Consider the following 11,989-nt stretch of genomic DNA (forward strand, 5'->3'; position numbering starts at 1 on the left):
GAGGCAATCAAAGATCTGTTCCATGTTATTTTTTTCGGAGCTGGGCCATGACATGACCTCCCTGCGGGCGGCCCCTTCTAACTGCGCTAAGAGGATCTCCATCTGTTGCTCCGCGGAGATAGGATAGAGCCGGAATAAGGCCATGATCTGGTCTTTAGAGTCTTTCAGTTTGTGGGCTTCCCCGGAATATCGCGGGAAGCAGGGGGCCCTAAAGTAATATGGCATGGTCAGCGGCATTAAACTGGATGCTGCTCCAGCAGCGGGCGCACTGTTCTCATCTGCGTGAATTACAGAAGGCTCGTTGGGAGCCACCTGCCCCGTTTCCTCAGATGCGGACATGGCGTGGTCTACGGAGGCAAGTTCTGTAGGCAGACTCACGCCGGACTTCGCTCTCTCAGGCCATTGCTAAGGGTGACCACAGAGAGGGTATGGCCCTTTAAGGAGCGGCGGAGCAGGCCGAAATACAAATTGGATGTGCTTCCCCCGGATCAAGTCCTTTACTGCTAACGAGGGACCTCCCCCCAGTCTCCCAGCAAGGATGGGAATCTTCCCGGTACTTTAATACAAAGGGGCCAGTTAATACCGAAGTTTTACTCAGTCCGGTGATGCGCAGTCCAAGTCTCGCGAGGTACGTGATCACGTCGTGTGGAGGTCCCACACGCAGCGTCAGGAGATAGGCGCGGCCTCTCGGAGCTTCCAGATTCGAGGTAGGCGGTATCTTCTTTGTAGGCAGGGCGGTACCTCCTCTTCTTTTTTGCGCCAGACGGACACAACGATGGCGCAACGATAATCCAGTCAGCTTAGGCGGCCATCTTGCAGCATAAGGCTGTCAATTCACTGACAGCAAGCGGTGACTGAAAAACCAGCAAACAGTCCACAATATACAGTTTTTCACACCACGATTGTCTACAGTTCTTTGGTCCAACAATTTTCAAATAAACAGATAGGGCATATATCACTTAATCTGCGATTATGGCACACAGTTCAGATTCCACTATGGCATAGGAATATTCGCATCCTGTTCGTGACGCCAAAATATGCAGTACGCCAGTCCTGCAGGGTGAGCGAATGTGAGGTCACGGGGGTCAGTTAGTAGACCGAGGGTCACAATTTGTAGAAGACCCTGGGCAGGCATACAGCAGTTATGGAGAGGCTGGCACATGGATCCTCTGGGGCACTCTCTGTATATAGGGACCAGGCCTGGTGGTATGTGAGGTGCCCTGGGTGTTGGAAGTTCAGTGTGGAGGTGGCAAGGTCCCTTATAGTTCGTGACGCCAGTGCCGGTAACAGGCCTGGTACACAGGAAATAACATGAAAATATGCATTACAATGCAATACAAAACACAATAGCAATTTCCCACAGGAGGTGGGGGCAACATGTCCCGTAGTAGTGCCCACCCTTACGTAGTGGGACACTACACATTTGCGTAAGGAGGGGCTACATTAGCCCCCATAGCGGTCCCCTATTTCTGGGCATAGTATTTTTCCTCAAAGAGAAAATAATTCTCATGTAGTACCAAAGAGATAAGGACAAGCAAAATTCTTGTTGTTGAGTATTGAGTGAGGATTGAGTGGAAAGAAGTTTTGCTGTGGCTCTCATACCCTTGTCATGCTCAATGGATGTGTATAAACTGTTTACATCCATAGTCAACAATAAAGAATCAGGTTGGGGAGTACTCCGTTTGAGTTTACTAATAAAATCTTTGGTGTCAAGTAGAAAGGAGCGTGAAGTTTTAATAAGGGGTGTGAGTATACGGTCCAGATATATTGAAAGGGGAGATTATATAGAATCTGTCGAGGCCACTATGGGTCTGCCAGGTGGATTACGGAGATTTTTATGAATTTTGGGGAGAGTATAGAAAACTGTATGATGGGGTGTGGTTTAGTTAGAAAAGTCACTGTATTGTCATCAATCACATTACATTTGAGATAATATTGGAGTATAGTTCTGATTTTATTGGCTATGGTGGTAGTGGGATCAGACTTAAGGGGTTCGTAGGTGACATAATCCCCCAATTGTTTGGTAATATCATTGATGTACATGGATTTGTCCATGACCACTAATGCTCCCCCCTTATCTGCTGGTTTAATTACAAGATCTTTGTGATTAGGCGGTCACTTAGTAGAGGTACGTGGTCAGCCTACTGTCACGGCTGAGGATGGGGGAAATCCTCAGCCGTGTGCAGCCAGGTGGTGGTATGGCTGCTTGACCAAGAAGACAGGATTAGGGAGCAGGTCACCTCCTAAACGCATCCCTAACCTGACCCTGGCTCCTAGCTACATGAGTATAAGAGAGAGAGAGAGAGAAAGTGTGAGGGTCAAACGGATCTCTTGGAATGGCTTTCCACTAGATCTGAAAGACTTGAGGCGCCTCGGGTGGATAGGAGCGGGGTGGAGAGAAAGTAGGGTGATAGATGCTAGAGGCTGCTCCGGGTTTGGTCAGGTCGACAAGGAAGTCTGCCTGTATAGGGTGAGGTAGTGAGACAAAAAAAGGGGGACCTTGTGTGGGTGGGGATACCCTCCAAATCTCGCCTCTTTTTTATATAAACCCTTGTGGCGCCAATAGAGGATTAGTGTTGGGCTGCTAGAGTGTGTGATAGCTTGTTGTTAGCGTTAGTTATATTAATATGTAGAGGGATATCAATTGTTGTAGGAAAAAATTGTACAGGAAAAAAATTGTATATACATGTATGTAAAAAAATTTTTTTTTTAAAACAAGCGAAATAAAACAAAAACTGCATACAAAGAGCGAGTGAAAAGTATACACATATAAAATCTGCTGAGAGGAATAAAAGGATAAAAAAATAGATTGTACGTAAAAGTGGGATCACTGCATACAGCCTCTATTGCCTAAGAGGCCGTGTTCTGCAGCGTCGTACACAATAGATGTGGTACAGTAGGATAGAACAATGGATAAAAGGTTTTTTTGTTTAAAAATACCGACATATATATTATAATATTGTGGTATCATAAGTAAGTTTACTCACTTCACGAGGGGGGCGGTTTACCAGGATAAGCATAATACACCTGTAAACCGAGTACCCCCCAGCCTGGATCGCTTCTAGAGTTATAACGGATGAAGGCAGCCAAACAACACGGTGTGCTTCTCTTCAAAGGTCTTTATTTACATGTAAAAAATCCGGCCTCAACGCGTTTCGGGACAGGCACGTCCCTTCATCAGGAGCAATAGTGTCTCTATGTATGGTCACAGGTATTTATACCCTAATAATCCTATTAGGGATCTTTGTTAAAATGGCCACTAATTGGCTAGAAGGCGCCAAAAAACGGAGAAAAAACGCGCCAAAAATGCATTGGGGACCGCCCCTGTGTGGTACAGGGCGTTTTTTTTTTTGCTGTCCAGTGATGTCAGCCGGAAGGGGGAGTGTCCGGCTGCGCTTTTTACATAACCGGAAGTTGTTTGCGTTCCAAGCTGGAACGCATTGTGGTCGCCTGGTAAAGCGGCACTGAGGATATATATGGGGCTATGTTTGGGGACCGCCCTAGTAGGAGGGAGGGTATTGAGGGCCAGAGGATATAAGTGGGCCGCCGTTGGGGGGCGTTTGGCCAGCAGATCTCTGAAGCCGGCTGGGAGGGGGAGTGTCCGGATGTGTTGTGACGTCTGTGCGTTCCAGGTTGGAACGCAACACGTCATCCGGTCTGTTCACCTTGTAAGCTCCTAGGGGTGGTGTCGTATTTCCGGAAGTTAGACGCTGCGTTCCAAGCTGGAACGCACGCGATACTTCCGGTTTGTCGATATTCCTTTTGACTGTGTGAGCTGTGTGGTCTGCCTACAAGTTTAAGGGGAAGTGGTGTCACTTGCAGTGGGATCTTCTCTGGGGTGTATGGGCTGGGCTTTTTTGCATAGTAAGGATGGATATATTGGAGAGTCCTCCCCATGGCACAAGTGTAGTTTGTTATAGAAGGGGTATACATAGAATATGGTAATATGGAATATATAAAAATATAAATATAATGTAATGGTATGAAATCTAAGGAAATGGAATATAGAAGGTATAAAAAATGTGTATAAAAATATATATATATAAACTAATATATATATAAATAAGGGGGGTTAAAACATTGTTGAAAAGTAGGAAAAATAAATAAAATAAATAAAATACTAAAATTATTGTAGTAAAAAAGGGTTCCAATGGTGTGGTTTGGTAATCAGAGACAAAGTATTAAAATGTATTTAAAATGTGGTCTCGATATAATCGATATTTTGATAAATAAATAAATGAAATATATTTCCTCTATTTGTGTTATTTTTTCGTTCATTCTTCTCTATATATGTAAATATGGGCAGGTAGATTGTGTGTTGCCTGCTCTTCGGATGTAGTCTGCCTACGTCGCTCTTTGTTATATCTTTTTCTTTTGTTTCGTGTGTCGTTTGTTCATTTTATTTAGGAATTTCCACATATATCTATACGTAATACTTGGTGTTTTTCTAAAAATACTTCGGTGTTTTAAAAAGTTAATATATTGTGGGAGATTACATGTTGGTTGGGCAATCTGGGGTGGTGGCGGGGTTATTTCTATATTGGGTGGTGTTGTGGGGTCTGGCTATTATGGTCAGTTTTTGTTGGTAGTGGTTGTTGATTAGTAGTTGGCGTGTTCCAGTGATTCGTTTAGGCCAAATGGAGTGAGGGTGTTTAGTTTAAAGATCCAGAACATTTCCTTCCTACATAGTTGTTGGTAGGAAGGGGTTTGTTCAAGGGGGATGACTTTTAGATCTAGGGGGTTGCTTTCGTGTGCTAGTGTGAAGTGGCGTGAGACGCTATGTGTAGTGATTTTTCTTTTTATGTTTGATCGGTGTTCATTCATTCGTTCTCTCAGGGTTTGTGTCGTGCGGCCAACGTAGAAAATGTTGCAGGGGCATTGAAGTAAGTAGATGATATTTTTCTGGCACAGGTCATTTGGTGTAGGAGTGGGATTTTGCCAATGGGGTGTGGGATGTCTATCTCTCTGTTTACTGTTTTGATCATCCGGCAGCATTTGCATTTTTTTGCACCGCATTTAGAGGATCCTTTAAATTCTGGTATTTGTTTGTTAATTGTCGTCTGTGTCGTTGTCTTGAGGGTATTTTTGTTTGGGCATGAAGGTGGCTAGGATGTTTTTGAGGGTTTTTGCTCTTCGGAAGGTAAGTCTTGGTGTTTTGGGGATTTCTTTACCTAAGATGGGGTCTTTTAATAGTACTGACCAATGTTTGGTTAGAATGTGTCTGATTGTTTGGTGGTTTTTGTTGTATCTGGTGATTAGCCTGGTGTGAGGGGAGTTTTCTTTGGTTGTTTTTATTTTTGGTTTGAAGGCTTTCCTTTTGGTCTATTTGGGAGATTTTCTTTTTTGAGTTTTTAATGAGTTGTGGGGGGTAGTTTTTTTGTAGGAATCTTTGGCTCAGGGTTTCTATTTGAGTTTTCATGGTGTTTGTGTTGGTGCAGTTGCGTCTTATTCTTTTCATCTGGCTGAATGGTATGTTTGTTTTCCATTTGTGGAAGTGACAGCTGTTGGAAATCAAGGAAGCTGTTGGCGATCTACGTTTTTGAAGTGTGTGCTGGTGGAGATAATGTTGTTTTCACTGTTCAGGTGGAGGTCTAGGAAACTCGCGTTAGTCGGGTTTGATTCTAGTGTGAGTTTAATGTTCCAAGTGTTTTGATGAGGGTCTGTACAAATGTTTTTAGGTCAGTGTTATTTCTTGCCAGATGAAGATAATGTCATCTATATACCTCTTGTAAAATCTGATGTTGGGCGTGCTCTAGTAGACCATGTTGGTCCTCAAAAGCCCCCATGAATAAGTTCGCATATGAGGGTGCAAATTTGGTGCCATGGCTGTTCTTTGGTTTGGAAGTAGAAATTGTCTTTGTATGTAAAATAATTATGGTCTAGTAAGATTTTATGGATTTAGGATGAATTCTTTTTGGGTTGGTGTCATGACTGTGTCGTTGGCCCAAGTATCTATTTGTAGCATGAGGCCCTAGTGAGTGTATGATGTGCTTATATAGGGATGTTACGTCTAGCGTGACCCAGATGAAATCGTTTTGCCATGTGACTTCCTCTAAGTTTTGGATGAGGTGTGCTGAGTCTTTGAGATAGGATGGGAGTGTGATGACGTATCTCTGGAGGATACCGTCTATATATTCTGACAGGTTTGAGGTGAGGGAATCTATACCTGAGATGATTGGTCTGCCGGGGGGTTGGGACAGGGATTTGTGGATTTTTGGGAGGAAGTAAAATCTGGCTATGGCTGGGTGGGACACTTTTAGATATTTGTGTTGTTTTTTATCCAGTATTCCCTGTGTTGTTCCGTGTTCAATTAGGTCGTGGAGTTGGGTTTTGTATTCTTTGGTAGGATCTAAGGTGATAGGTTTGTAGTAATTAGTGTCTGATAGTATTCTTAGGGCCTCTCTCTCATACTGGTCCGTGCTGAGGATGACTATTCCCCCCTTTATCTGCATTTTTTATGACTATATTGGGGTTGTCTTTTAGATTTTTCAGGCTTTTTTCTGGTTGTGCTGAGGTTATCTTGTTTTTTCTTTGCGGGTATGGTGGTGTCTGGTCGTGTGCAATCTTTACTGGGTGAGAACGCGCTTTTTAGGTCATCTAGGACCATGTTATAATAGCTTTCCAGGTGTGGGCCTCGGCTTTCTAGTGGATAGTAGTTGATTTGTTTTTGAGGGGGGGTTTGATGGTAATGGTCGGTTCTGGTGTGTCTGTATCGTTGTATATTGTGTTTGATGTGGAGGCTATTACCCGTTTTTCTTGTCGTTAGTGGGCATTTGTTTGTGTTGACTGTGCGATTTTTTATGCTGAAATGACGTTGTAGGGTAAGTCTTCTAATGAATTGGTTGAGGTCTACGAAAAGTTCAAAGAGGTCAGGTTTGTTTGTGGGGCAGAAAGATAGGCCTTTGCTTAAAAGTTCTATTTCGGTTTCGTTAAGGTTGTATCCGGAGAGGTTAAAGATGCCTTTTTCTTTGAGTGTGTCAGATACTGATTTTATTGTGACTGGGTTTTTGGTTTGTGTTTTTTGTTTGTTGGTGGATTGTTTCCTGCCACCTCTGCATCCTCTGTAGCGGGGTTTGATCTTTTTTTGGGGTTTGAGATGGGGCTGTAGAAGTTGGTGATTTTTAGTGGTTCCTGTGTTTTGCAATGGGTTGGATGTGTGGGGCCTGGTGTGGAAATTAGTGTATTCAGGATTTGTGTGCTCGATAGGTTTAGGCGGGGAGGAGGTAATGTCAGAGAAGGGGAGCCCCCCGTTGGTCCTGTCTGTTGAGCGTGGATAGTTGCTCTAGGAGAGGACTTTCTGTTAGAGTGGGGGGTAAGTCTAAAAAATGTTGGTCTGGGCTTGGGTAGGAAGAGCTTACTGAGTGTGTGGTGATGTTAAGTGGAGATGGTGGATCTAAAAGTTCGGTTACTGTGTCTGGTCTCGCTGTGTTATGATTTGAGGATGTGGAGGGTGGGTATTTGGTGGGGAGTGTGTAGCTGTGCATTTGGGTTGCAACGTGTTTTTTGTGTGTAGTGGCCGGGTAAAAGATCTTGAATTGTGTGTGGCCTGGGGTGTGGTGTAGATAGATAGTTCTGGGTCATACTCCTGTGGTGTGGTTGGGTTGTTTTGGGTATTGGTTTTGGAAAAGATTTTTGTGTTGTTGTGTTCTTTTGTTGATCGAGCTTGAGTTTATTGATGGTGGTTCAAGAGGGTTAGGTGGTCTATTCTGTTTTCCCCACTTGGTGTTTTTTTTATTGGGTACTTGTGGTCTTGCCTGCTTACAGCTTCGGCGTAGGTTTTTGGATTCTCATTTTTCGCTAGGTTGTAGTTCGATTCCATGGGTTTAGTTATTGGGGGGAAATGGTATAGGGTGCTCTTTTTCTTCTCTCGGGATGTGGTGCATAGGGGGCCTTTTGTGAAGTTTCCTTTCCCAAGATCTTACTAGGTCGTTGCTGTAGTCCCTAAGATCTCTGAGGAGTTTGGTGCATTTGGACCGAACAAGGTTGTATTCATATATTCTTAGGGGTTCTTTTTGATAGTTAAGCGGTGGAATTGTGTTGGGGTTGGCCCTATAACATTTGAGGTGATAGTCGAGGTTGGTGGTTAGATTGCGGCTTGTATTTTTACGTTTGGCTATAAGAATCTTCATGAGTGATTGGGAGCAGTTATCGCTGATGTGTAACCAGTCTGTATTAAAGATGTGGTCGTTAGGGAATGTGGGTTTTGGCTCTTCCTAGCTACATGAGCCAACCTTGATGGTAGGAGGGCTCATGCTCTGGAACCTCTAAGTCCCTGCTAGCCCTCAAGATGGCCCTAAGCTAGGAGCTGAGTAAGACAACCCACTCCTCCTAGGCACGGAGGAGCAGGAGTCTCAACGGCGAAGCTGTTGGGAAAAGGGGGAAACATAAACAGACTAACGGAAATGGCAGGTGAACTCAGTAGCTCAACCAACCTGCCACAGCCTTGCTGACTGGATCCCTGAGATAGAGAATCCAGAACCATTAGCTGCACAAACCAACATAGGAAAATCCCAACAGACCATCACCCAGACATCACACATACAGGTGAGCATAAACTTAATAAGACATAAAACCTGAACTTAAACCTATGACCACAGTGGTGGCTCTCACAGAGGAATGGAAAGCACAGGAGGCTGCCTCAGCTAGCAAGACTGAAGCAACCTACTGAGCCCTGCTAGAGAGAGGGTATATATAGGCCAAAGTGGCCACACCCAAAGGTTGGACACACCCAGTGACATCACACACACACTGGGAAGGAAGTTAACCCTTCCAATGCCACAGAAGGGAAAACACACATACATAAAGGAAAAGTGCACACAATAACATACCACACGGTGCACACAACACACACACCTAACAAAAAGGTTGCTAGGTGTGACCGCATGCCAGGGCAGCAAGCTGCCTAGGGACGCTCAGGCTGCTCTGCTGCAAAATGCAACACTGGTTGCCCGTGGCAACCACAAGTGAGGCCACAGACAAGCGGCCCTCACCCGTGGTTGAACGCCCATACAAAACCGCAGGCAACTGCATGCGGTAAAGGAGTCACGGTCATGGGCATGGCCGTGACACCTACTCCTCGGTGTGGTCTTTGTGGGATGAGTTGATAGAGCGGGTGGGTGGTTGCAGTTCGGTTGATGATTTTCGGACGTTATTGTTTTTTTGGGTGGGTACGTTTTATGCTGCGGGTTTGTCTTTCTCGGTCGCGTCAAAGAGGGTAGCAGCGGTGGCTTTTTGGTTGCGCCTTCGGGGACTGGCTGATGTGTCTAAGTGTTTTGTGGTTCGTCAGGCGTTAAAGGGTTATCGTCGCGATGTGATTCGGAGGGACACTCGAAGACCAGTTTCTTTTGCGGTGTTGCAGATGTTGTGGGAGGAGGCAGGGTCGGTTTGTGTGTCCGAATTTGAAGTGCGTTTGTTTAGGGCTGCTTTTTCGCTAGCCTTTTTTCGGAGCCTTTCGAATTTCAGAATTGGTAGCAGCAAGTCGCAGGGGTGGTGGGGGTTTGTTGCGGGAAGATGTAGGGTTGTGGGAAGGTGGTTTGCGGTGTGTAGTACACAAGTCTAAAACTGATCAGGAAGGAAAAGGTGTGGTTTTGTGGCTTAGGCCGTTGCGGGGGTCGGTGCTTTGTCCAGTGCGCTGTGTGGAGGAATTTTTGGGTGTGCGGCCTGAAAGTGCGGGCGTATTGTTGGTTCACCAGGCGGTTCGCGGTTGTCTCGCTTTTAATTTCTATGTGTTTTTAGAAAATGCTTGTTGGCCGCGGGTTTGCCTGCTAATGACTATGCATCTCATTCATTTCGGATCGGGGCAGCAACTGAGGCGGCCAGATGGGGTCTAGGGGAAGAGGTTATAAAACGTATTGGGCGCTGGGAGTCGGATTGTTTTCAATCTTATATTCGGCCTCACCTTTTATGAATGGTTGTGGGGAGGGGTTGCTAAGAGCGATATGATCGACCTGGCGTTGGTGGTTATGGTACAACTCTGTTTGTTTTTTTGTTTCAGGGGTTGGCGCCTTGTCTTGCATGGATATTCGGGCACTCGTACGTCCATTGGGGGGCCTTACGAGCTGATGTTAGACGAAACGGACACCAATTAGGTTTCCCGACAGAAGAGCTGCTAATCCGGTGGATTGGTTTGCGGGGCCTCCTTTGGGGGCGGGTTTTGTCTGAAATTCATACGTATGCAACTTTAGATCGGTCACCTGATATTTTAGTGCTCCATGTAGGTGGCAACGATCTGGGGGTGCGTCGATCTCGGGATGTGATTCGGGATATTAAGTTGGATGTGTTGCGATTATTGTCGGAATTTCCTGATTTGTTGATTGTATGGTCGGGGGTGGTTCCGAGATGTTGTTGGAGGTTGGCCAGGTCAGTGGACTGTATAAATAAAGCCCGGGCGAAGTTGAATAAAGAGGTGGGGCGTTTTGTTCACAGTCAAGGTGGTTTAGAGGTACGTCATCGGGAATTGGAGGCGGCGTCGCCTCAATTTTTGAGAGCAGATGGTGTGCACCTTAACGACGTGGGCATTGACATGTGGGCATTGGGTATTCAGGAGGGTTTGGAGACGGCCCTTAAGGTGTGGCGGGACACCCACAGGTGAGGTGTCACCGGTGGTCTTTTGGTGGCTGCTTGATATTGGATCCTGGGGAGCAATACAATGGTTAAAAGATGCATGACATGTTGGAGCCTGCATCTCATGTGGTTTGTGAATGCCAAGGATGGGGCTCCTGTTTGGGCTAAAAGGCCTACAGGGGGAGATACTTGTATACTTCAAGGATTTGGTGCCCTTGGGTCGGTGAGTGCGGCCAATGGTAAGTTTGAAGTATACGGTTAAGGAGGATATCGCTTGTTTGGGTTGCCCTCCAGGATCCTTGTTACGGTGCAGTAGGTGATAACGTTGAAGGATGTGTTAAAGTGCCTGTTATTATTATTATTCATGTTATATGGTGTAAGATGTTGCTTATAATGTGTGGAATACTAATGTTTATGGTCATTTTCACCAAAGCAAGTTAGTGTCGTTGTGATTATTTAAGGGGAACAGGTTAGGTATTAGTAGCCGGAGGAAATTCTTCCATCCTATTAAGTCATAATTAGGGATCAGCGAATCGACTTTGGATGAAATATCCGAAGTCGATTTGCATAAAACTTTGTTTGAATACTGCACGGAGCGAGCGCTCCGTACAGTATTAGAATGTATTGGCTCCGATGAGTCGAAGTTATTACTTAGCGAAGTCTAGCGAGACTTCAGGTAATAACTTTAAAAAATATATTCCCTTACGTCCTACCAGCAGCACAGATGGGGTTAACTGCCCCTGTGGACTGGTAGGACCGGCGGAATTTTTAATGAGCCCAAGAACCAATAAATGATCTTCAGCTCCCTGAAAGGGAGGAGATCACCCCTCAGCCCACCGTGTTTTTTTCTGTCCTCTGGACAGGTGGACTGGCGGCGCTCCCCCTCAGGGAGCTGAAGAGTGCTAGGGGCTCTATTTTTTCTTTAAATCTAAAGTTTGCCCTCTATGGCCTCTCATTGCCTTTATTATAGGCTAGTCTGCGTTCTATTTGGGGTACCGTCAGGGTGAGGGGTGTCCCCTCCCCTCTTCTTGTATCCAGCTGTGGCATCCCGTCCTCCCTCGCCGCATGTGAGCGGCGCTATGGCCGTCGGGTGCCGCTGGGGTACTGTCGGGGAGGGGGGTGTCCCCTCCCCTCTTCTTCCATCGAGTGCTGCGGTATCCCGTCCGTTCTCTCGCCGCATGTGGCGGCGCTATGGGCGCCGCCATCTCCGGAAGTGACGCGCACTAGGTGCGCTACGTCACTTCCGGTTTTTTCATAGCGATGCCGTGAGGGTAAACCTCACTGCTTCTATTAAAAGCTTTCTCCCTTTCTCACCCTGGGATCCAGGATTAGGTGGGGGAGACATTTAGGGCTTGCTGAGCCTGTTTAGGCTCTGTTTATCCCTCTGGGCTAATTACGATTGAGGCCCCGCCCAGGGGGCGGGGCT

The sequence above is a fragment of the Bufo bufo genome, chromosome 5, assembly GCF_905171765.1.
Source record: "Bufo bufo chromosome 5, aBufBuf1.1, whole genome shotgun sequence".
In the NCBI taxonomy this organism is placed as follows: Eukaryota; Metazoa; Chordata; class Amphibia; order Anura; family Bufonidae; genus Bufo; species Bufo bufo.